The 21,145-nt window shown below is 41.0% G+C and overlaps 1 protein-coding gene across 5 annotated transcripts in view; it reads left to right on the top strand.

Moving 5' to 3' along the window:
* Positions 1-229: 229 nt before the first annotated feature.
* The window catches only part of HDAC7 (histone deacetylase 7), a 462,267-nt gene continuing 441,351 nt past the window's right edge, over positions 230-21,145 (top strand). For 2 of the 5 annotated variants that reach the window (XM_077483760.1, XM_077483757.1), the window contains exon 1: positions 230-375. The gene's annotated coding sequence lies outside the window, so the exon portion shown is untranslated. The remainder of the gene's footprint in view (positions 376-21,145) is intronic. The other 3 variants (XM_077483762.1, XM_077483758.1, XM_077483761.1) reach the window with 2 other exon arrangements.

The following is a 21,145-nucleotide window of genomic DNA, read 5'->3' on the forward strand; positions in this document are numbered from 1 at the left end:
GTATAGAACATGTTATATGGCATGTCATGCACTACACAGGGCTCAGAGCTGCTACTGGAAGTTATTGCTGACACTGTTTTCATCTTTCATGTTAGGTGAACATCTTTGCAGACCCCTGTGGTAGCAAAGGGGTTAAGGTCAAGTAAAGCATTTCCTTCTATTGTCAATTGAACCCAGTCATAGATCCCTCCTGTATGGTCCCTCCCTGGCCTCCCTCCCCTTTCCTCTTCTCTCACTCTCTCTGTTCTTCAGACTGCTGCTACTCTCATTCTCTCCGGCATAGTGGATCTTGTGATATTTCAAACAAACTGCGCTGCTGAGCCACATCCTCTTACCATGGTTTCCCAGCCATAGGACTGCTTGACCACACCACCGGTGAGTGCCCCCATACATTCTATACATGACCAGTAGTGCACATCCCCTACTGTGCAATATTACAGTGTAATAATTCCTCTATTGAGATCTTTCCAGTATTTTTTTTTTTTTTATGCTGTGTTCTTACACAAGCCAAAATTCTCTGACCAACAGCCAAATTTCTATGGAAGAAAATATCACAACCCACACCCTTTCACATGAACCATAAATACTATCCGCTATCTAAAAGTTGGTCCTGCTGCAAACTTTGTACAGAGGGCTTATCACTTTCTACAAGTTGGGGAACTCCTCTGCCTCTTGATTGACGTGTTCCCATTTACAACCTAAAAAAGAGGTTCATTTTGTTCATATTTGCTAAGTTAAGACTGTATTTGTCTTCCTGTAAAATAAACCTGCATAGTTTAACCTGTGCATGCTTTCTAGGAAAACCGAACTCAGGAATTTTCAGTAATCATCACTTGGTCAAAACAGTATTACTGTATCAATGAAAAACAAATAGTAAGGAAAATTCTATTTACGCAAAATTAATCTAAACTGACTGCATGCGATAGTCTACAAAAGAGACTTTTTTTTTAATAATGTGTTTATTATATTGACATTATGATTGATGATATTAGGCAATGCATATGCCCCTCTGATGTAAGGTACCTGCAATGTGTATATAGTGTGCATCGTGGGAGTCTGTAAAACATTGGAATGTTTGAATTTTTTAACTGTTTTTGCAGTATTTGTGGAATACGGTTGTATGATGTTAAAAATGAATTGTTTATATTTTTCAAAATGCATGTATAAAGCAATCAAGGAAATCATTACAAAGCCTATTTGTTCTTTTTCAAGACTCAGAAATGCACTTTTTGTATAGATTAATATGATGCAAATGGACTCTCACCCCAAAATACCAATACGAAGCCAGTTTTGTTGAAAGCTAGTATGTGACTAGTTGCTATAGGTTATTCAACATCATCATTATTCAGTGCAGTTCTTATTACTAGGGTCTGTTCACCCCATGTGCACTAGGCAGCCTTTCCCAGGACAGCCCCATTGCAAGACAATACAATTTGCCTTTTTTACAATCAGTTCAGTCCACAGGACTGTGATGCAGGGGTCCTCCTTAATAAAATACAGCATGGAGTACTTTTTTCCTCACAGCATGTTGCAACGCAATCCACATTGCACTACACTACAGCTGTATGAACTATATGAAATGTCACTTTGGGGTTGATTTCCTAAAGCTGGAGAGTGCAAAATCTGGTGCAGCTCTGCATGGCAGCCAATCATCTTCTAACTTCAGCTTGTTCAGTTAGGGTTTGATAAAAACAAAACTGGAAGCTGATTGGTTTCTTTGGAGAGCTACACCGGATTTTAAACTCTCCAGTTTTAGTAAATCAACCCCTTTATGACATGTCATTAAAGTTTGAAAAAAAATGTTGCTGTGCATTCTAATGCAGCTGCTGGTGTGAACAGGCCATTAAAGTCTCATTCATAAACATTGTGAACTGTCCGTGCTCATTTGTCGTTTCTACCTCACTCTGTTGCGTAAATAACAAATTGTTTTAAAAAATCTGTAAGAGCAATTTTCCCTAATGGCATGCATGGTTGTTTTTGTTGGTGGAGGAGTCGAGAAGACCACAGAAAAAGTTGCCACCACATGACTTTTTTGTACATAATGTGACAGGAAGTCTCTTTTTTTTATCCTTTCAGGTGGATAATATCGGTATTGCATAGTGAAATTACTTTCCAACATTTAAAGATACCTGGGCTGAAAGAAAAAATGGAGGCTGCCATTACTAACCTCTCCCTTTGAAAATGCTAATCATTTGGCTTTATGATGATCCAGTGTCTTTGGGACTTGTTGAGTCACTGACATCACTCTACCTTTGCTTGCTGCATTCTTGTTGGGAATCAGCCAGAGACAGCCTAATATCAAAAGCTTTGCATCTTAGAAGGTGCCAGTGATGGTCTTCTAAATGAAGCTGGTGGGTGTGCAGGCTGTAACTTCAAATTGTATGTGTCATAAATGAAATCTCAGATAACATACCTATCCTAAGTTTCTGGCATGGATGGATCCATTTATTACAGGGGTTTAAAGAGGAAGTAAACCCTGATGGGTTTACTTCCTCTTTTTTTCCCTGCAAAGGTAAAGCATAATGGACTACTATGCATCGCATAGTAGCTCATTATGTGTCACTTACCTGACACAGGAGCCAGCGAAGTCGCCGCTGATCCCTGTAGTCCGCCGCCTCCATCTTGCTGGTGGCGTCTCGCAGCTCCGACCAATGACAGCGGCGAAGCCGCGATGACGTCACTCCCGCGCATGCGCACGGGAGTCGCGTCTCGCAGCTCCGACGCTGCCATTCGGCGAAGCCGCGATGACGTCACTCCCGCGCATACGCACGGGAGTCGACAAATTAGGCAAATCCATTCTTGGACTTGCCACATTTCGTGCGCCTGCGCGCCGCTGTCTACGGCGCATGCGCCGTAGACAGCGGTGCCCATTTTCGGGCAAATATCTCCTAAACCATATAGGTTTAGGAGATATTGCTTGGACCTACAGGTAAGCCTTAATCTAGGCTTACCTGTAGGTCAAAGTGGTTTGAAGGGGTTTACTTCCACTTTAACGTTGTTGTATTTAAGCCCCAGGCTTTGTAAGGTATGACATTTCCCCCTTGTTGCCCACTGTTGAACGTGGTATGAGGAGTCTCTTCTACAGACTGGGATTCATCAAATTAAATTCTAGTTAATCATTGTCTTTTACTTCGAAAATTGTTCATTTATTTGATATAGGCAACAAGAACAGTTATTCTTTCAGAAACTTTAAGTGGCCATAGAAATACAAAAATTTGTCTGGTTCAGCAGGAACCGGACAAATTTCGATCCATCTATGGGCAGACTGGTTGTATTCAAAGTTGAACTATTGATTGACTTCAGTACAACCAGCCTTTTTTTTTTGTTTGGTCACTGCCGATAGCTATAGCTGCCAGCAGTAATCATTGTATTCTAAAGGCAGGGAAACCTCCCGCTGTCGGAATACAATAGCGCGGTGTGTTGATGGGAGCCGTTTTCTTTCCTTCAACCTGTGGTCTCCATATGTTTGTTCAATGCACATGCTCAGTGGTGTCACTGTGATGATGGTATCATCTTGGATCCAAGTAGCAAATATTTTAGCAGCCTGTTAGCTCTCAGAGCAACTAGAAATGACCAAAGAAGATCCACCACCAAGATCCACCACTCAACTGCTAAGATGGAACCTCCTTACAATTAGACTCACTCATCGTACTGTATTTATGAAGTAGTGGTGTTGCCACCCTAGGACAGGACAAGAGAATACATCACCTTGTTTTTTCTCTATTACTATATTATACAGGACTTTATATACAGTAGCGCCAACAGTTTGTGCAGCAGTTTTCATTATAAGGGGAGATACAGTTGTATTACAGTTTTGATTCAAGACAAGAGGGTTAGAAGGGCCCTGCTCATGAGAGCTTACAATCTAAAAGGGAGGAGGAAATTGAAGAAATAAAGGTTCAGTTGTTAGGTAGAGGTGGGATAGACCTCCTAGAAGTGATGACTTTTCAGGAATCAACTAAAAGTGGACTGAGTAGCCGGACAGATTGGGGTAGGGAGTCTCAGAGGATGCATCTGGAAAAGTCCTGAAGGTAAGCATGGGAGAAGGTAACAACGGGGATAGAGCAGGAGGTCTTGGGAAAAGCAAAGTAGATGGTTTGGATGATATTTTGAGATGATATATAGTTTGGGGAGAAGTTGTGGATGCTTTATAAGTTGTTTGTATTTTGAATATTACTCATTGGGTAAGTAGAAGCCAGTAGAGGGATTGGCAGAGTGGGGTAGTGGACCCTGAGCAACTGATAAAGTGGATTAGTCTCCTTAATAGAGGTGGGGGGTGTTTGTTGTCCACAGAAAACAATACTGTACAGGCAGAGAACACAAGAAGTTATCAGCTCATACGATTTCTGGCAGGATTAGAACTTATCAAACAGTTATAACAAAATACTTTCAATTCTACATTTAACGGGCCAAAAAGGAGCAAATAACATAAGTTCGCTGTCAGAGTTTACATACACTTTAATGAATTCTTGCAAAGAATATCTTTAAAGTGTATCATAACCCTTCTACATGACTCTAAACATGTAGGTTGGCACATAAACACTAAACAATCCACCCATAAATTCGCAAGAATCTAAAAAGCAGAAATACCTTTTTAAACGTATTAATACAGGTTATGTGATCAAACTCATTCTTCCGTGCATGCACGACCCTGGTATGGGGGGCAGGGCTAAGGCACAGTATGTCACATGTCCTGATGACATCACTGTCACATGTTGAGTCCGATCTTCCACTGTGTTAAAAGCAAAAATATTATGTACTTGTCATCGATAAAAGTAATACATTTGCCGACATTCATTTGGGTTTTATTTGCGCTGCTGCTTTGTTCTGTCCAATTATGGAGGGGCTGCTGTCAATCACCAAGCTGAAGCCACCCCCTCTGGCATTCCTACCTTATGACGGTTGCTTTAGGAGGTGTATAGGCATATTATTTTTTTAATATTGACTAGTAGTGGAAGAACCTTTAATTTTGCAGTGTTGTGTCTGCTGCTTTTCTTTGCCAGGACTTTGCTCAGTTTTATGGAGAATTGGAAAAAAATTTGTTTGAAAAAAATAAATAAATGAGCAGGGAAGTTGGGAACTGGAGTGAGGTAATATACTTGTGTTTGTGGAAATGTCTTGCTAGCCCTCTGGCATCAGACACATGGAAGAGTCATAACCCTGGACTGTTGTGGCTCTTCAGCATCTCTGACTCACTTCTGCTGAGGAAGCAGACAATACTTATGTCAATGAGGCGGGAACTGTAATAAAAATACTTGTACAATCCATGGAGTGTTTTTTTTCATGAATTTAGCACAGAAAACATGGTCTCCCACTCCCACTGTGAACCTGTACAACCAACATTATTATAGTCTTCAGTACAAAATGTATCATTGCATTAGAAGATATTACCAATGGGACACAATAAAGTCTATTCCAACCTGAAAGGTGATATGCAAAGTGCAGTAATTCAAAGCAATCAAGCCAGTATTCATCATCGTTAGATGAATTAAAACCCAACTGTGGGTAACCTAAAATGCTCTCTTTGCAGTGGGGTTGCCCCCACACTACAATGGTTAACTACCTGTTCAGTACAAAGAAAAAACAATTTATTTACCCAATCCTCCCCTCCTCTGCACTGAAAAACCGATTTCCCAAACATCTTCTCCCTTAAACTCCAACAGTGGTCTAAGGTCTAACATCCTCAAGGCCAATGCAGGGTTTTTGTTTTTCGTTGGACATAATGACACAGAGCATCAGTCCACCGCCGAAACATTGGGGAGCATGGTCTGCCAGGGAAGGGGAGGATAGGGGGTAAGTAACACTGCTGTCCAGGGAGCAGAGGATAGGGTAAGAAATGCTTCTTTTACTCTAGCCTTGACCTAAACGAGCAGTTAAAATGGTTGTAAAGGCTGGAGGTTTTTTACCTTCGATCCCGCGATTCCATAGACTCGCACACCTGATTGGCTTTTGCCAGCTATTGGCTCCCACTGCTATCAATCACAGCCACTGAGCCAATCAGTTGATGAAGGGGACAAGGCCGAGCCACAGTAACGTGTGTGAATGGACACACAGAGCCATGGCTCGGGAGCATGCCTGTTTGGGTGCCCTCACAGCAAGCGGCTTGCTGTGGGGGCACCCAGCAAGAGGGAGGGGCCAGGAGCCAAGAAGAGGATGATCAGGGCCACTCTGTGCAAAACCACTGCTAGAGCAGGTAAGTAAAGCATGTTTATTATTTTAGAAAAAAACAATAATACTTTATTATTGCTTTAACCCTTGCAATGTGGCTTGCAGGTCCAGGCCTAAGAGGGACTAGGAGGCAGGGGGTAGTGGGTTTAGGTGTAGCTGGGCTTTATAGGAAATTCCCTTTTTGTAAATAAAAACAATTTAACATATATAAGTGATACACAAGCCATTTTGCAATTTGATGTTTTGACAAATTCAAATTATAGGCAGGAGCAGATCCATTTTTTCTGAGATTGTTTCAAAAACTCTTGCATGTGTAAAGGAATGATGAGACTTTAGATTTTTAATTACAGCTCATTAACTGATCAAGCAGTTATAATAAAGGCTGATTCTCTTAGCCCTTGTACGCACGGTCGGAGATTCCGACGGAATGTGTCCTATTGGACCATTTTGTTGGATAATCCGACTGTGTGTGGTCTCCATCAGACTGTTTCCGTCGGAATATCCGACGGACCAAGTTTTCCAACTTGTCTATAAAATTTTCTGACAACATGCTCCGATCGGACATACTCCGATCATGTGTAGCCTACTCCGACGGACAAAGTGCCACGCATGCTCAGATCAAATTCCTAGACCAAAGCTATTGGCTACTAGCCTGAACGTAGTCCCGTCGTAACGAAATAACGCCATTGCGTTATGTACAATCGGATTTTCAGACAACTTTGTCCGACCGTGTGTATGCAGCAGTTTCGGACAAAATCCGTCAGACAAAATCCAACGGATTTGGTTTTTAGGATGTCTGACCGTGTGTACAAGGGCTTACTTATCAGTCTGTTAAAAGTGCTCCGTTGCTGTCACAGGAGCAGTTGGAGTTAGAAGCTCCTGTCTCTGTCAGTTAAGCTGTGTCTATGGACGTACACACCCTGTCATGAGAGTGCATGCACAGATGCCCCCTGAGGCTGCCAATCACAGGCTGTGTGCTGCAGATCCCTCCCCTGTCCCCTTTTTATCTCTTGGTGTCAGGAACACTTGTAAGAAGTGATTCATGCAGATAGCTGAGGAATGAGGCAGCAGACAGAAATTACACTTATGCCGCATACACACGATCAAACAATCCGGTGTAAAAGTCCGGCGGACTTGAGTCCGCCGGACAATCCGCCCTTGTGTAGGCTCTGCCGGACTTTTTTTACTCAAAAGTCCAGCGGACTAAGAAAGTAGTTTTGCACACAAATCTGTCCGCCGGACTCGCATTTCGGCGGACAGTACGGCCCTGTGTGTGCTAGTCTGCCGTACTTTTGAAATGAGTGGACTTTTCTCCGTGTGTGTGTGGGAGAGTCCGTTCATTTTAAAAGTACGGCAGACTTAGTACGCCATACTTAGTCCGCCGCAAAAGTACCGTATGTGGGCAAGTAGCTCATTCGGAAAATCCGGCGGACAGTCCGGCGGACAGTCCGACAGACTAAGTCCGCCGGATAGTCTGCTACGTGTGTACGGGGCATTAGATGCTCTGGATTGAGACAAGTACACACTATAGAAGGATATGCTTTGTTCATATTTCATGTCTGAAATTTACAGCTACTTTAAGCCAGAAGACAACCAGTGCTTGATCATAGATAGTTGAGTCTACAGAGGCCAACATTGGAGAGGAAGTGAACATTGCAGCACAAGATGTTTTTTTTTTTCTTTTAACAAGTGCTTATTTTATTTGTTTTATAAAGTAGAGTTGAGTTTTGAAAAGTTTGTTAAAGTGGTTGTATACCCATTTTTTTAAACTTTTACCTACAGGTAAGCCTATACGGTTTAGGAGATAATTACTTTGCATGCAGCCGCTGACGTCAGCAGAGCATGTGCTGTGAAGGCCCGGCTGAAGGTCCGGGAAGAAAACTCCCGCGCATGACGTAATCGCAGCTTCGGCCACTCACAGCACCGGAGCCGTGATACCCGGAAGAAACTCCGATGGAACATGTCAGCTCCCTCGGCGTGGACAGGGATCAGATGTCAAGGTCTCGTTCTAAAGCCCCATACACACAGATTCAGATTTTCTGCAGATTTTTGGCTTCAGATTTACCAAAACCATGTAGTGCAAGGGCCTGCCTGATTGCATACACATTGAAACTCCTAAGGTTTGACCTCATATTATAAGGTTTTGGTATATCTGAAGGAAAAAATCTGCAGAAAATCTGATAGTGTGTATGGGGCTTAAGGTGAGTATTTCATAGTGAGCTAATATGCGCTGAATACTAGCTCATTATGCCTTTGCCTTGCAGGTTTTTTGGTTTAAAAAAATAATTCATTTGTGCAGGTATACAACCACTTTAAGTTGAACATATCTTTAAACATCAGCTGGAATTCCTTGTAATCAACATATCAATAAATCGATAATACGTTTTATCAGTACAGCAAAAGCAACGTGCAGCAAGAATTAGCAACCTATCAGAAATTCATCTTTCAATCTGACCATTGGGCTATTGTACTTTAACTTTTTGTTTGGATTTATTACTAAATAAGTCTGACAGCTAGAAGTGAAATATTTCTCTTCCTCTAATGCCGTACTAATGGTCATCCAGTTACCTGGAGCACAATTCCATACAATGTAAATATACTCAGAAGTTCGGTCGCACCCACTGGCCGCAGATTGAGCCAGGTTTGTTGGCTCTGCGCTGTACTAATACGTTGGAACACTTGGCAAGCACTGGAATTTGCACTCTATGACATCAACCAATGCAGTGCTGATGACAGTCAGGAACAGACTCTTGCCAGCACCAAAACACAGAAGAGCTTCAGCAGCACAGGCAAATGTTGATTTCAAGCTTACGATTTCCAGAGAGATTTGTTTGCTTCATTTGTCTATTTCTTTGTAGCTGTATAGTGTCTGCTCCAAAAAGTGGATCACAACTGAAAGTAAAAAAAAAATAAAGAGAAGAGTTGATTGCAATAAGTTTGTTCTAAACTTCAGATTTCAAACGTTTTTTTCTTGACTATAGATGTGATTTTGCAACAAAGTTTGTGATGGCTTATTTTTGCATTGGCTTATTTTCGCCAAAGCAAATACTCAGTTTTGCTTATTGACATGCTTAGGTGAAATTTGCTTTCCTTTTTTTTTTATATAGTGTTTTTTGTTGCTTGAGGGAAAAAATATGTTTAGAAAAATGTTTTTTATTTTATTTAGGGGTCCCTTTAATTCAGTTGTTTTCCCTTTTTGTGTATTTTATTCTTTATTTGTGTACTTTGGCTTTATTTTTATTTTTTTTCTATCTGTTTTTTCTTACTTTGAGTGAAAAAATAAATAAAAATAATAATGATAATGCTAGCAAGGGTCTGTTTCAGGCACAAAAACAGATCCAGGATTATTCAAAATAACTTTTGTATTAAGTAATGGCATGGCTCCTAAATGTCTCTGATTTCAAGGGACTGTCCCTGATTTGGAATAATGTCCCTCATTCTTCCTCATTTGTCCCTCATTTTGGTCTCATCTATACAGTTGTATATAAAATGCACTACTTATCTATAAAAAATGTTTCCCAGTGCTAAACCTTTCATCCAATTTCTAATTTGCTGCATTTGTAAATTCCAAAAGCCAATATAAAGGAATAGTAGTGGTAAAAAAGCACTTGCAAGTTTAACCAATCATTTTTTTTGTACAATTTCCTTTAAGGGGGTGTGGCAGGGGGTGTCCTATGCCCACATATGTTTGCTAATGGTGTCCCTCATTCCCATCTTAGAAAGTTGGGAGGTATGAGTAATGGCACCCAAAATTTACTATTTTTTTTAATTTTACCTATTTTACCTAATTTTTGTTACTCAGTTGTGTTTTTATTAAAAGTTTTTAAAGTAGAAAAACATACAACCATACACTATCTCTACTGCCCCTCTCCTACCTTCCAATTGACCCAAGAACGTATACAAGAAGTAAAAATTTGTATGGTCACCTATTATAGTTTAAAGGCTAACTTCACCTTTGCCACACCTTTTAAAATAAGATGATTATGCAGACAGGGAACCGCAGTTAGCTAAAACAAACTGATCAGCTTTTAAAAATATTGATTACTGTAGATGCATACTCCTAGGCCATTTTCTGTTCCCCAAAGCCTGGCTAGAGTACTCCCACCTTTGCTTATATTCCCTCCCGGTGTTCTGGCATATTCAGTCCGGCCATCATATAGTGTCCGCCCCGTACTGCGCATGCAGAGCAGAAGAAGCTTCGGAAAATCTTCGAAGATGAACGGCGCCTGCGCGGTGAGTGGAGGTGGTAGCCCCACCATCCAAGCGGACATAGGGCTGGGAAAATTAGAGGGCCCCTTGCGGGCTTCGGCTATTTTCGGAATCTGTGTGTGCTGTGTACTGTGCATGCGCAGTACACAGCGGACACTATCCGATGGGGAACTGTATATGATAGGACACTGGCTAGTTTCCAGGATACAGCAGGTGTTGGGCACTCTCCCCCACTCTCACAGGCACAAGCATCTCCCTGATTGAAAAGTCACACATTCGCAGTGTACTCTTATTTCCGCTATTGTAGCAGCAGCTATCCAGGATGGGAATGGAAACAAAGTAGGGAGTATTTCAGCCTGGCTTAGGGGTACAGAAAATCCCTAAAATGCCGTAGACAAAAAAGCCATAAAAAAGAAAATGAATTTAGCCACCACATCTAACAGTGGCTGGCGGCCGGTGGTAGTCTTTTTTTGGGGGAGGTGGCAAGCAAACCGTGCCACTATCATCCAAACAGCCCCCCTGGTCGGTCGGGTCCGGAGCACTTACCCCATCTATTGGCAGGTATCGCTTCTCCCAGGCTTCACCGGCGGTTTCCCCTGCTCTCCGCGGGGCGTCACGGCAGCGACTTCCCCTGCTCTCTGCGATCATCATGTAGGCAGTGGTGGCAGCTTCCCCTTCCCCTGCTCTTCGCAGCTTCCGTTTCCTCTCTTCTCCTCAGCGGTCAATCAGGACGCTTCTCTTTTTGGCCAATTGGGAAACAGGTCTCATACCCGCTCTGTGATTGTCTAGGAGGAGGATCAGTGTTTCAATAGCAAATATTTATTCGCTTTTGTAACACACCTGGGTCGGCTCATAGTGCAATACTCTGCGTCCCGAGCCCACTCTATTTTGAAGCCTATTAGAGCTGAAGGTGACGCCCGGGTGCCCCTAATGGACAGGCCGCCCCTGATAATGATTGGTAAGTTGCAATATATGACATTTTGGATTTTGGGTTTAATACTGCTGTAAGTGTATCTTTAGCCAAAATGTATTTTTGTTTTGGGTAATAAATGGTTAACATGTTTGTTAGTGTCTCTTTTTGCAGTCTATGTCTCGTTGGAGAGATTTCTCTTTACTTCTGCTTTCAGAAACACTTTAAGAAAAAAAAAAGGAATCTTTCCAAAGTGAGGGGTAATTCCTTCTGACAAAGGGAAGACAAGGGGTCCTAGTGGGTTAAAACAAACTGATCAGCTTTTAACAATGATTACTGTAAATTTTCACCTGGTGATCTGGCCAGTAACACAACTCCTGTATTGTGGCGCCTACAATAGGAGTTTTTTAAGTACCGTAGTTTGTCGCCATTCCACAAGCGCGTGCAGTTTTAAAGCATGACATTTACTATTTACTCAGCGTAACATCATCTTTCACATTATACAAAAATTGGGGTAACTATTGTGTTGTTTTTTTATTATTCATTAAAGTGTATTTTTTCCACCCAAAAAAATTGCGTTTGAAAGACGCATATACAGTTTGACATAAAATATTGCAACGATCGTCGTTTTATGCTCTAGGGTCTCTGCTAAATTATTAGAAATGCCAATAGGTTTATTTAAATATAATGCCCATTTCACAATAGCCTCCCCCCATCTCTTCAAAAATCTTGCTTTATATGTGTACATATTTTGTACCACAGTCTAGGTATCTTGGAATAAAGAACAGAGTCTGACCTGTAACCGGAGAACGAATGAAGTTTGTTTACTACATGTGATATCTTCTGTTTAATAATAAAAATAGAAAAGTCAAGTATTTTGCTCCACTTCCTAGAAATGGAGACCCCCCTCGGGCTTTTGAAACTAGATGATCCAATTCCCAATGCACCTCTTTACAGGGGTTTAGAGCATTCAAACTTATAATGAATATGAATGGAAACCAGATGGATCTGAAGTATGCAGCAAACACTACAAAGGGCTGTGACTTACCTCCAGGCTGTGCTGTGTGCATTTCTTCCCTCTCTTGCCATACGTGGGTGAAAGTTCTAATGTGCTTTTACTCATTCTGACAATTCCACATAATTCATGCTTGCCTAATTTGCAACTAATCACTGCGCACTGGTGACATCATGGATCAGAAGGCTACATGTTGTTAATTACAGGGCTAGTAAATATTTACTCGGCACATTATTAATTTTATGTGGCTGGATGTGTTTATAGGGCATGAATTGCATGGGATAGAAATGGCATATATATTTTTGACAATCTTCAAACTGCTTATACATGTACAGTATAAGCATATATGACAAATGGCATTCATGGAGACATTCAATGAGTGCCCCCCTTCAGGGAGCTTTGTTTGATTGTGCGAAGCACAGACCGCACACATGAGTAATACAGCTATAAAGAATAATAATAGTTGTAAAAGAAAAGAAACATGTACAAAGCCACCATACCATATGCAGTGGTGTTGGTTTACTAAAGGGAAATAGGCTGATCACTTTGCAAAGGAATATGCCCCAGACTCCAGAGCATAGTGGATGAGGTGAAGCGTTGATAACTTCCATCATCCAATCATGTGCAAGCAAAAAAAATGTTTTTATTTTTTTTGCCTTGCACGTGATTGGGTACTCTTTCATAGAAGTGCATTTTCACCACATTCACTAAGCGAAAGGGAGATTCCTTTGCAAAGTTAATAGCCTATTTGCCTTTAGTAAACCTTTTTTGAATAGTGTATTTAATGATCAAAACCCCCCGGTGACACAACAGAAGAAAGAGAAAATCTTAACGGTGAAGGGCAACACCTTCTTAGGCCTGGTTCACACCTATGCATTTGTTAGTGCGTTTTCAGTTGTGCAGAGATGCACTACAGATGATTTAACATGGGTTCGGGTCACGTTCAGTGCCTTTTCCACTGGTGGAGATTTTGGAAAGGGTCAGGGAGCAAGTTTTTGGTTCCATAGACTTCAATGGAAACACAGCAGAAGTGCATCAAAAATGCTGTGCTTGTGTTCTTTATATGAAAAGACATGCACATTAGTACATTAGGGGATGCCCCCTTGGACTTTGTATGGCAGTAATAAAGTATCAAAGTCAAAACTCAATTAACAAGTATTAAAAAAAAGGGCACAAAGGTGGCAACTTTATTAGAGTAATCAAAAAAGAGGAATATGTTACATTATGCACAATGAATAAAAAAGACTAGAGTCGTACATCAATGAATGTTGTAATATATATAGAATAATCAAATACAATGACCCAAACTCGTTGTTAAGAAAAAGCAACAACCAAACCATACAAGGGTTGGCATGCTAATTCAGACGGCATGGACCCAACATGTTTCAGAAACCAATTATACATCAATATATTCCTTCTTCGGGGGTAATATGAAGTTTAGGTATTTATATTCAGATCTGTAAAAATATAAAAATACATGATAGAGTTCATCTAACAACATCAAGCAAAATATACATCTGTTGTCAGAGAATTTTTTAATATAAAGAAAGTAGTGCTTGCGTTCTTGTTGATTTTCTACTGAATTTTTGCTTGTTCCTCCTGCAAGACAACAGATACATCACAAAAATACAAAATGCATTAAAAACGTGTCAAAAACCCGTGGGGTAAAAACGCACCCGGAAAAAGCACCAACAGTAACTTGCATAGGAGTGAACCAGACCTTAGACAGCTGTCACCAGATTGTATGTCCCTTTCAAAAAATGTCCCCAAAGGTCTGGTTCACATTTATGGGGGTTTAGTGCATTTTGCACTTTGTAGAAACGTACTACAGTCCATTTAACATGGTTTCCTATGGGACACGTTCACATCTATGCGTTTTTCAGCCACTGCCTTTTTGAAAAGGGTCAGGGGCTTTTTTAAATGCAAGAATGTGCGTTTTTGGTTCAATGGGCTTCAATTAACACGCTGTGAAAACACGTATTGTGCGGTTTTAATGCGTTTTTATGCCATTTTCATTTTTTTTATTCTACCAAACAATAAAAATATACAAAAATAACCGGGCCTTATTACAGTTTTAATTATGACTATAAAGCCTTTTGTGCTACCGTAGACATGGTCCTAAGGCCTTACTCACATAGGCAGCAGCCACTGCCACCCCTCTGAATAGCAGAATCACGGCTCAACTGCCTGCAGCAAAGGCTGACGATACTTGTAGTTAAAGTCATTCACAGGAATCTTTAAGGAGGTAAAATCTAAACCAAACTATTAGGAGCCCTAACAAAAAAGAAACAGAGCAGTCTCTGTGTATCAACATTTAAAATGAAATTTCTCTAACACTCTCTTGACAATTTAATCAGACAAGGTGTGGCTAAATAACAGTTCCATCATACCCTGAATATCCCTGTACTCTTAATTCTTGTCTTTGGATTTTATTTATAGCTGGGAAAGTTCCCAGAACCAATCATCTAGTAACAGCCCCACTCTTATGTATCAAATAGATGACACCCTCTAGAGTCTTACAAAATCAAGACTTGTCACTAAGGAGAGCAAAGTGTTAGCCAGTTGGCCAATCATTTAAAGTGATTGTAAAGTCTATTTTTTTTCTATAAAAATAACAAACATGTTATACCTGCTCTGTGCAGTGGATATGCACAGAGCAACTCCGATCCTCCTCTTCTCGGGTGCCTCTTCTGTGATCCTGCTGCAGTTCAGCCCTGCCCCCTCTATCTACCTCAATCAGGAGGGAGAGTCCTGGACCTGGACAGCCGAGACACTTGTGGACATCGCCAGACAGAGTTGGGGCTCAGGTAAGTATTAGGCGAGTTGCTGCACACAAAAGGCTTTTTATCTTAAAGCGGGCGTAAACCCGCTGAAGTTTTTTTATTTATTTTTTTGACCTGCAAAGGAAAAGGCATAATGAGCTAGTATGCACCGCATACTAGCTCATTATGAAATACTTACCTTAGAACGAGGCCCCGACATCTGGCCCGATCCACGCCAAGGGAGCTGACGTGTTCCCTCTGCGTGTCTTCCGGGTATCGTGGCTCTGGCGCTGTGAGTGGCCGGAGCCGCGATATTGTCATGGCAGGGTCCCGGACTTTCAGCCAAGAATCCCCTGTGTGCATGCACCGCTGCAGTCAGCGGCACATTGCGAGGGGAATATCTCCTAAACCGGACAGGTTTAGGAGATTTTTTTTTACCTACAGGTAAGCCTTATTATAGGCTTACCTGTAGGTCAAAGTTAAAAAAATGACTATACAACCACTTTAATGCAAAGAATTTGTTAAGATAAAAAAAAAACCTTACATCAAACCTCAGCGGGGTTGATTTACTAAAACAGGAGAGTGCAAAATCTGGTGCAGCTGTGCATGGTAGCCAATCAGCTTTTAACTTCAGCTTGTTTAATTAAGCTTTGACAGTGAAACCTGGATGCTGATTGGTTTCTATGCAGAGGTGCACCAAATTTTGCACTCTCCGGTTTTAGTAAACCTACTCCATTGTGTTGTTCCCCTTATAAGAAATAAAAACTCATCATTTTAGTGATTTAGTAAAAGTGAATCTAATGAGTTGCTATGCCTTTTACAAATTGTTAATGTGTGCTATTTTATATTTAAAAAGCTTTGTAGCGCTGACAGAAAAAATATTGAAAAAAATATATAAAATATACAGTATATGCAGGGAAAGCAAGCCTATTCTAGTCCAAATATTTTTGGAAAGACTGCTAAAGTCTGTCCAAAAAGCTTACATGATAAAATGTGACAAGATTGCTGTTCCATTGGTAAATGAGCAATGTGTCCCATTCTTGAGCCTCAATTATGTGGCGCCAACTTCCAAGCCTAGATCATATAGATTATTGTCTTTATTTACCTTTGTGTGATTTGAATTTATATCATATGTCTATTTTTTATACTTGTTTGGAATTTTTGTAGTCATAACACATGATTGATTATAATATAAGAAATAATTTTATTGTTAGCATACTGCCATTGATGAATGAGGTCCCTAGACTTGTTTGAAAGATATTAGAATGTTGATTTACCTACAAGTGGTAACAATTATACTTTGAGCATGACTAAGGTATATGCACATGTGGGAAATAAATGTGGGAATACATCAGATGGATATAGACTCTGAAAATCCTCCTTTAGGAAACATACTTAATTGCTTTCCTATATTAAGTAGAATAATATGAAAATAAATGTTGGCATTCTACAGATTATTCGTTGGGAAGATCAAATTATTATGTATATTTAAATTTATTTGTAAACATTTGTACATTCTAGTGTGTTGGTCCGTAGTAATTAAATGCACCTCAGTTGAGTTTGTTTCTTCATATACATTCATTTTTAATTTAGGATTTAATTACTAGTGGTAATAATAGTGGTTTTGTCTTTGATATTTTTGAAGTCTGGAGATCCCTAAGTGATTTGACATGCACTAGTCCCTATTGAAACAAGAGGAGCTACGGGAGATTGCCTTGGCATCTTAAGGTATACCCAACATTGGTTTACATCATCTAGTTTTGGTGTGCTATGTGCTCATCTAGCTCAACACATGGCATCAAAACTGCTGTATTGAAAGGTGAGATTTTTCTCATCCCCACACAGAGGTTTAAATGGGCACTGGAAGAAATTTCACAGCATTTTAGCTTATTCACCATTTGCTCTGCTGGAATCTCTAATTGATATAGTGAGGTTCTTAATACATCCAGTAGACCTTTATTAGTATTAGCAGAAGTCACAAAATGTAGCCAATGTGTTTTAGACACTCACTGGTCCCCTTTCATCCAGGCTAATGGTGGTGAAAAAAGTTTATATATAGTATACTTGTAAGGGTAGGGTGGTGGTTGTTTGTAATGTCCTCCATGTTTCCCTTCTTGTTTGGCGACAAGCACGGGTCACATGAGAGGCATACCCTGGGGTGGGCTCTTCTGGGCTACTCTAGGCATCTTATACAGGGTCATTTGACTACACATTGGATATCTATCCTTTGTGACGTTTTCTCCAACAGGACAGGGACAGGGCTGAGGCTGCTGTGGGGGAATACTCAACCTTAAGGCAGACCTCTACTGTTAGAGATGAATCCACACCATGTACACTTGCACTGCAATTGTTATCCAGTTAACTCTCGGTTCCCCGTGATACCTTCTCTGTAATCTGCATTTAGGAGGGACAGGCTGAACCAACATCCACATGTCCAGTGTTTTCCACTATTAATCCCCAATAGCAGAGTTAGCCCCGCTAGACACTCTGCATGGGTTCAACATGTGCACTCGACTTAACTCTTGAACCTTGGGACCTCTGTACAGGATGGAAATCTCTGCAGTGCGAATCTTCTCCCATTGCTTTGGAAGACAGACTGCTGGTGGAAGGAGACAAAATCTCCCTCACTGCTAGAGGCCGTGCCACCTATGACAGGAACACGCTACACTTCTGTTGCCCCAGGTCACCACTTGTGTCTTCACGCTACTCCATACCGCACTGATGTCTTCAAACCCCAATGTGTTAAGACCGGGTGGCGGTTGTGATTCTCTATCTCTCTCCCTTACTCAGTCTCTCTCTCTCTTGGGCTCTCTATGAGAGAAAATCCCCAAACCCTCCCCAACTACCTCTCTGGGGGGGGGGGGGGGTCCTCTCATATTGGACTACTGGGAACTCTGCGTACCGGACCACTATCCCTTATTTATATATCACAGGATTAGTGGGCCATACCCAGAGACGAACTTGCTAAAAAGAACAATGAACCAGGAAAGGCATTAACTCCTACCCTCCCAGCCAGACAGCACCTATCTAACTATTTCAACCTGCTCACATACTGAACCCATGTAAGCTAATTAGAAGTATTGGAAGATGAACATTGAAGGTGCACTCTAATTGCCAGTCTAACACCATGTTAGATCAGTTAGCAGAACAAGCCTTCCATAAATGCTTCTACTACAAGAAACCCTGAAGACAAGTGGACCAGAGAGCCTCTAAAATGTATTGGATACCTGTTGTGACTTCTGCTGGCTTACTATACATACTAGGAGCTTGAATGGTGCTCTCATACTATTACTTTACTCACTACGGGTATCAAACAGACCCTCCCAGATCTAGAGGCATCCAGAGAGCTGCCTTTCCCTCTAACCCTGAAGACTTTCCCTTTCCATTTTAAGGACCTTGGATTATTGTCCAGTGCTTCACCGGCACCTCTAACCGTGGCTCTAAGAGACAGAACTGAGCTCTGTGGCAGAGCTGTATTCATCTCAGAACTGGATGAATAAAAGTAGAAATCCTTTGGTTGTTAAATCAGTTCCCTGTTTTTCAACTGTGTATTTGACTGTTTGTCTGGAGTCAGCTTTTATAAATCTCCAGTACAGTACAATGTAAATGAACATGAAGAGGCAGTTGACTTTGTGATTTTTTTAAACTTCCATCCAGTAATTCTGGAGAAAGAAAGGTACCAAAATGTAAAAAGGAGAAGTGAATAAACCCCTTTACCTGTAAGACGTCTTGTTTTATTTAATAACACTTGAGTCAATGTAACAATGTACTGATGTAACAAAATGCTTTCTGTGGTATATTTAACAGTCCAAAGGAAACAAATACGAGGATTATGAGTAGTTCATTGTTAGGGTTTACACACACTTTTTGAAATATACTATAACGGCCTCTATTGAAAAAGCTGGTTTAATGTTGTTGTGTCCTTTTTCATGCATACCTCTCATATGCTTTCCCTTCCATCATACAATCCCTTAGCAGAAGAAAGGTCAGTTTCACTTTATCCAAACAATGTCATTTATTTTGATAGGGTGATGCTTTTACAAATACACAGTTCACTAGGGATAAGAATCACTCAAATGATATAAGATTTCCAAGAGGAACACATTGTAACTATCCTGCATATCAAGATACCTCTTGTCTACTCGATTGCATGTACAGAAGAGAGCAGGGAGGGAGATGTGGAATGACACAAAAGAGTCTTTCACATACATCCAGGCGTTTCATGAGATACAAGACTGGCAGAGAATTCTGGATCAAGAGGTCATGTTCTGAATCCAAAACCATCAAGATAATGGGAAATGTGAGAAACTACTATTTGAGAGTTACTAAATCTGTTGAAGCCGCCTTGTATTAGAAGTGGTAATGGCAAATAGCAAGGAAATGCAGGATGATTTAGGAGAAGCTAAACCCAGTAACAATTTGTTCTGCTTAGACCTTACAATTTCTTTTTTCATCTAAAAATATAAATAACGCTTTACATATAATAATATCTGCACAGAAACAACTACTTTTAAGGAAAGGCTGGTAACAGTTATGTTTGGTGTAGAAAGGATACATTGCATATGTCCAGATTTCAAGCAATTACACCAACTTGAGACATTACCGATGCCCGGCTGACTATCAGGTCAACTGCCACTTCCCAGCAGAAGCCTCAATTAGTCTAGAAAGATATAAACACAAACTAACTTAATAGTGAGCTACATAAGTAGGTATATACTTGAATAGAATGCATCATGTTTTTTTCCTATGTTATTTTCTTAATCAGAGGTTAGTGTCACTTTAAGGTTTTCTCTGAGTGTAATATTTTGAGACATTACATTTTGTATAATGTACAGATTGTCCATAATTGAGACGTAAGACTGTATCCGAGATAGGGTTAATTACCTACTACAGCTTCAATTCTCTATCTTTCAAATCAGGGGTCTCCAAACTTTTTAATTAAATGGCCAGTTTACTGTCCTACAGACTTTGATGGGTTGGACTGTGGCCAATGTGAGTAGAAAATGCCCTGGCATCAATGGGAGTAAACAATGCTCCAACATTGGTATTAGTGGATGGAATAGTGAATAGTGCCCCTTTTTTGGTATCAGGGGATGGCATAGTGTCCATCATTGGTGTCAGCGGGAGGAATAGTGCCTCATCATTGGTGTCATAGGAAGGAATAGTGCCCCATCATTGGTGTCAGTGGGAAGAATAGTGCCCCATCGTTGGTGTCAATGGGAGGACTAGTGCCCAATCATTGGTGCTATTGAAAGGAATAGTGCCCCATCATTGGTGTCAGTGGGAAGAATAGTGCCCCATCATTGATGTCAGTGGGAGGAATAGTGCCCCATCATTGGTGTCAGTGGGAAGAATAGTGCCCCATCATTGGTGTCAATGGGAGGACTGGTGCCCAATCATTGGTGCTATTGAAAGGAATAGTGCCCCATCATTGATGTCAGTGGGAGGAATAGTGTCCCATCATTGGTGTCAGTACAAGGAATAGTGCCCCATCATTGGTGTCAATTGGAGGACTAGTGCCCAATCATTGATGTCAGTGGGAGGAATAGTGCCTTGTATCTGTGGGAGGAATAATACCCCAAGGTCCGGATATAGGCAAGCAAAGGGCTACATCCAGTCCTGGGGCTACAGTTTAGGACCACTGTTTGAAAAAGTGCATCCAGAAACAAACAGCTTACATGAGCCAATATCTATTTGTATTGAAAATGTTTTAGTAAATATTGTGATTACTAGTAGTTCTTGATAGGAGACGTAAGGCCAAAGGTTCTGCACTACTGTGACCCATTTAAAGCCTGCTGTCGGGTGATGTCACAGAGCTGGTCCAGGCACTGAAAAGATTCTAACCACATGGTCGGGATCTGTCCAGAAGCCTGGACTAACAGCTAGCTCAGCCTCTCATCAAGCTCTTGAGAGCCTGAGCCAGACATTCCTGCCCACCTCAACAAACGAGCGTTCAAGTGAGTGCCAGAGGGGCAGAGCAGAGAGCCGGTGACTGATAATCACTAGCTCTCTTCAAGTTGAGAATTGAGTGATCAGCGGTGTTTGATCGCTCAGTTCTCTGTCTTAGAGGCAGCAGGGGAC

This window comes from Lithobates pipiens, unplaced genomic scaffold, assembly GCF_037356315.1.
Source record: "Lithobates pipiens isolate NorthernLeopardFrog02 unplaced genomic scaffold, aLitPip1_a1.2 Scaffold_16, whole genome shotgun sequence".
NCBI classification, from domain to species: Eukaryota; Metazoa; Chordata; class Amphibia; order Anura; family Ranidae; genus Lithobates; species Lithobates pipiens.